The sequence below is a fragment of the Pseudopipra pipra genome, chromosome 9 (assembly GCF_036250125.1).
Source record: "Pseudopipra pipra isolate bDixPip1 chromosome 9, bDixPip1.hap1, whole genome shotgun sequence".
NCBI lineage: Eukaryota > Metazoa > Chordata > Aves > Passeriformes > Pipridae > Pseudopipra > Pseudopipra pipra.
The window spans coordinates 16217796-16223501 of NC_087557.1; the positions used below are offsets into that span (position 1 = coordinate 16217796).

Below are 5706 nucleotides of genomic sequence, written 5' to 3' on the forward strand. Positions count from 1 at the left end.
TCTCTCAGGCTGCCAGAAATGGGCTCTAAATTTCTCAAAGCCTTGTGTACAATGTTAAAGACCAGATAGCTTGCAAACACTGTTGTTTGTTGTTTTTTGTTTTTTAATTCATGAATGGGGCTTTAGCTTTATGGAATTAACATTAAAGGCAGCCTTATTTATCCAAATTAACATGAAATTAATTTCATATCACTAAATTAATAGGGTGATGAAACATTAAGTTCCTTTCAATAGACCATCTCTGAAGATTTAATTAAAAATATGCTTTTATATCTCCCTATTTCCCAGTTGCTTCTCTATGAAGTAAAAGCAAAACGTGATCAAAATATTCAAATCTTGTACTTTTTTTGCCTGGACACTTGTGTTTTAGTGTGGAAATATATAAAACTTCCATTCAAAAAGTTGCCTTCTCAAACTACTTTTCATAACATTATTTCATCGGATGATCTTAATTTTCTGCATGACATTATCTTTCAATCTGACATAGGAAAGAGATACGATATTTGCATATTCAAGATGGAACTGTGTAGCCTAACAGTGTTTCTGCTTGTGTATGGAATTTATTTTTTAACTATTATTTTACTTAGGGAAATCTAAGAAACAAGGAAATCCAAAAGGATTTCCTTGGCTCTCCTGGTTTTATCCAGGGGAGTTTTACTGACCTTTTCTAAAATGTGCTGTAGTACTATGATCAAGTGATGATTTGTACATACATTGGAGATGATATCTATTTCTTGCAGGCATGTAATGTAGATTTCTTCAAGGAGAAAGGGGTGATTTCAATTTTAATTTCATAGCAGGCAGGACAGGAACAGATTATCATTAGAAATGGGTAACGTGCCAGTGACGTACTGCTTAGATTTAAATTATCCAGCTAAAAGAGGTTACATTGGAAGAGATGCCATGCTGGATATCTATGGGAGAGCTGTGAGGGTTGATCATTTGGTATTTGAAAATTAGCAAAGAAGTGTTAAGTACTTTCTGCTGGAATATAAACAGCCTGGCAGGCAGATTTCGTGTTTCTGTTCCGTTTTTCTCTTCCCTTAATCTCACCACAATTAATCAAATCAAAGGCTACTCAGAAGTGAAGCAGTCCTGTTTTGTCACTGTAGGTACATGGAATATATGAAGCACATCTGAATCCTGATGCTGACTGTCCCTTCAGTTATCAGAAATTGGTTTTGTCAGTGACCAAAGTCTGTCACAACAGTGGCCTCTTTGCATCCTTGTTCATACCTATGCCAGCCTCAGATGCTCTGGTTTCTTGGCTTTTCCCAAATTAACAGTAAATTTTGGTGGAAGTAGATGGTGGGTTCTCCTTGCTTCAGCAGTCTGGTAGTTGAGTCTGAGGTGACTCGATGGCTTGGTCTCACTCACTGTTGTATTTCACTTCAGCAATTTTAACAAGCTCATCAGGTCCTCAGAAATTGCATTTTTCTGTAAATGCTAAATATGTGATTACAGCTACACATTGCTTTTTGGAAGACTGTTATTTCCCCTTGATCTTCTATACCATACTATGTTTTACATTAAAAACCAGACTGCATTTTCCTGCCTAAGCCATAATGAAGTTTACCTCTCAGTGCCCATCTTGGTGGTACGTGTGGGAAGTGTGCTTGTGCAGGACTGTGGTCAGTGGAGCAGAGCTTTGGCAGCTCTGTGTAATGATGCCTCACAACATAGGGAAAACCTGCCAAATCTGGTGCTTTTCCTTGCCCTTAGGAGTTAGACTCTGAACAGACACTTGCACAGCGAATGGGAAATGGAAAGATGCCCTAATTTCTTAATTCTTCTATATGAATGATGTAGGTCACAAGTAAAATCTTTTTTATGACCAGCAATATTGGGATTGTATCTATTTCAGAGCTCATTAAGTTTTGATAACTAAGGTGATTTAATGACATGCTGTACTGTGGGCTTTTTTCTTCAGTATGTATGTATGTTTAACGTGATGTTCTACATGTGTAATACAAATGGTAAATCCTGAAAAGAAAAATTAAGTATTTTCTTTTCAAAGACTTGGGGACGATTGTCATGTTAAAGGCAGCTTTAAAATACTTTTTAAGTAAACCTCTGTTTTGTCTGTAATACCTACTCTCTAAAATCATATCTTAAAAATGCAACACTATTTTGTTTTTCTTCCCCTAGCTTTATAATATGTAGTTTTCAATCCATCTCAGTTAGTCATGTCAGTGTAGTTTTATGGTCCCAACATCCAAAATCCTGTAGTTTGTGATGTGGCTGGGAATTTGGGTAGGAATTGCTGTGCGGCACAACAGTGGCTTTTCAGAACACCTTTACAAAAGACCATGATGAAATATTTTATGCCTGTACTGTCTGCAGTAAGGAGATGTGGAATTAAGGAGAGCTGTAAGACATAAAAACTTCAGACCTGAATATAATTACTCAAATTGAAATAAACTATCCTGCCTGAGGATAGAGTTTTTCAGTTCTAAGGCAAGATTTGTTGTGTTTCTCTACCTCCTTTATATGTGAGATACTGACTGCGGAGGGGAGCATGGAGTAATGCTCTGGCCTTTCATCTCTGGAGAGAGAGGGATTTGTAAATTGGATGAAGGTCGGTGGGGAATATTAGTTTAGTTGGTGATGTCAGATGAGTTCTTCTCTAGATCACACAACCACTGTGCAATTGGCAAAAGTATGGTAATAGGCTGTGGTCTGTCAATTTAATGAGATATCGAGGGGGATCAGAAGGATCGAGAGAGGTTTTTAGTATCCAGTGCAATGCTGTGCAAAAATCTCTCACAGACAAATGGAGATGCTTTATTTGTAGCCCTGAAAGGGAAATGTGACCTGTTCTGTGGAGCTCTGGTCTGAACTGAGATCCACACTGGGCACCATTTTGAGGTATCCAAACATGGGAGTTCATTCAGATCATTCCATAGAGGACAGGATGTGCCTTTATCATCACACCAGTTTTCACCCGCGTGCATCTTCACCTTGCAGGGAAAAATTAACAGAAGTCATGCAGATGCCTGGGTGCCTAGTCGAGTTCAGAAGCTGCTGTGGTGCTTTCAAGTGTGTTTGTGCTACAGGTGATGACTGCCATCCTGGGATTACAATGTACCAGCATACTCTTCCCAGACATCGGAAGAAAATAGGAAAATTGTAGAGCTGTGTTGGTTTACAGGCATTGTGTGTTTTCCTACTAATCAGCAGTTAGACATAGCCTTTATGATTTATGTGCTGAGATCTCTGTGCAGCATCAATTGGATGCAAGACCTGCAGGCCACACGTATCACACACATCCCCATGGATGTACACGCAGTTTTCTCCATAACGACACTCTCCTAATGCAGCTTAGAGGCACAGTTCCTTCTTTATCTCCACATCTGCTTGCTGCTTTTCATATTCTTCCTCAATCACCATTTCCTGCAAGGGTGCTTCAGCACAGAAAGGGGCAGCACATCCACAGTATGGCTGCCCAGGGACAAACTCCACAGCATTCACCCAGTCTTCAGCACCTACTCCTGAAGCTGCCAGATCTGTGTTTTCATCTTCTATCTCAGCAATAAATTCTTCAACTGTTTCACGGAGCGGTGCGAAGTCTGAGGACACTGAGGGATAGATTTCTGCATCTGGATTCACATCTGCCACTTCTTCCTGTATTAGTGGCTTGGTATGTTCATACCTGCAATGATCTCCATAAGCGCAGCATCCTCGCTGGTAATACCTGCACACCATGGCAGACTGACTCGTGGAGAGGTCATGGGAGTAGCGGCAGTTGTCTCCTTCCTTGCAAACTCCATGCATGAAGTATCTGCAGGTGACCTGCTTGGTCCAGCCACCTCCCCCCAGCCCCGCGGAGGGCGGCGGCATGGCCGCGAAGTCGAAGGCGGCGGCCACCACTCCCGCAGCCGCCGCGGGCACGCCCAGAGCCGCGGCCGCCGCACCCGCCGTTGTCTCCAGCGCCGCCACCGCCATTTCTGTTTATCCCGCATGACGGCGGCAGCGCCGGAAGTTCCTAAGCTTATTCGAAAACACTTCCTAAGCTTATTCAACCCTCAGACTATTATAACCTGCTGTTGGTTGTCCAGGTTGGAAGTGATGACATCAATAATAGGAGTACCAGGGTAATTAAAAAAGATTTTAAGGCTCTGACCTGATCACTTCATGGGACAGGAGCACAGGTAGTAATTGGCTCAGTTCCTGTGCTAGCTGGGATGAATGAGGAGATAAATGAGGAGAGGTTTAGGAAAGCACAGCTTACCAATAGGTGGCTTAGAGGATGGTGCTATCGTCAAAATTTTGGGTTTTTTGATCATGGGGCAAACTCCATGTTGCCTAGTCTCGTCAAACCAGATGGGCTTCATCTATCTGGGAAGGGCAAAAGAACTGTAGCCCGTAAGTTGGCAGGCTTAGTTAGGAGGGCTTTAAACTAGATTTGAAGGGGGAAGGGGTGGCAACTGGACTCTCCAGAAATAAGCCTAAGGGTGTAGAGTCTGAGTTGAGAATAAAATCAATGGCCCAGCTGAAGTGCATGTACACCAATGCACGCAGTATGGGAAACAAACAAGAGGAGCTGGAAGCCATAGTGCAGCAGGCAAACTATGACATAGTTGCTGTCACAGAAACGTGGTGGGATGATTCACACAACTGGAGTGCTGCTATGGGGGGCTACAAGCTCTTCAGAAAGAACAGGCAGGGAAGGAGAGGTGGAGGGGTGGCTTTATATGTTAGAGAGTCTCTTGACTCTGTTGAAGTTGTCAGCAGTGACAAGGTTGAGTGCCTGTGGACCAGAATCAGGGGGAAGGCCAACAAGGCTGACATCCTTGTGGGTGTCTGTTACAGACCGCCCAACCAGGATGATGAAGGAGATGAATTATTCTACAAGCAGCTGGCAGATGTCTCAAAATCTCCAGCCCTTGTGCTTGTGGGTGACTTTAACCTGCCCCACAAAAAAGGCTGCAAGCAGGACCCTGGCAACTACAGGCCTGTCAGCCTGACCTTGGTGCCTGGCAGGGTTATGGAGCAGATCATCCTGAGTGCAATCACACAGCATCTTCAGGATGGACAAGGGATTAGACCCAGCCAGCATGGGTTTAGGAGGGGCAGGTCCTGTCTGACCAACCTGAACTCTTTTTACGATCAGGTGACCCACCTGGTGGATGAGGGGAAGGCTGTGGATGTGGTCTATCTAGACTTTAGCAAGGCCTTTGACACTGTCTCCCATAATATACTCCTGGAAAAGCTGGTAGCCCATGACTTGGACAAGTGTATCCTCTCCTGGATTAGGAGCTGGCTGGAGGGTCGGGCCCAGAGAGTGCTGGTGAATGGAGCTGCATCCAGCTGGCGGCCGGTCACCAGTGGTGTTCCCCAGGGATCAGTGTTGGGCCCAGTCCTGTTTAACATCTTTATTGATGATTTAGATGAGGGGATTGAGTGTATCATCAGCAAATTTGCTGATGACACTAAATTGGGAGGGAGTGTTGACCTGCTGGAAGGCAGGAGGGCTCTGCAGAGGGATCTGGATAGACTTGAGAGATGGGCTGATTCCAATGGGATGAAGTTCAATAAAGCCAAGTGCCGAGTCCTGCACTTTGGCCACAACAACCCCATGCAGCGCTACAGGCTGGGCACAGCGTGGCTGGAAAGCAGCCAGGCAGAAAGGGACCTGGGGGTACTAATTGACAGGAAGCTCAACATGAGCCAACAGTGTGCCCAGGTGGCCAAGAAGGCCAATGG

At 44.1% G+C, this 5706-nt stretch overlaps 1 pseudogene; it reads right to left on the reverse strand.

The window, feature by feature from the left end:
* Window positions 1–3180: 3180 nt before the first annotated feature.
* Window positions 3181–3945, reverse strand: LOC135418579 (E3 ubiquitin-protein ligase makorin-1-like; annotated as a pseudogene).
* Between the last annotated feature and the right edge of the window lie 1761 nt (window positions 3946–5706).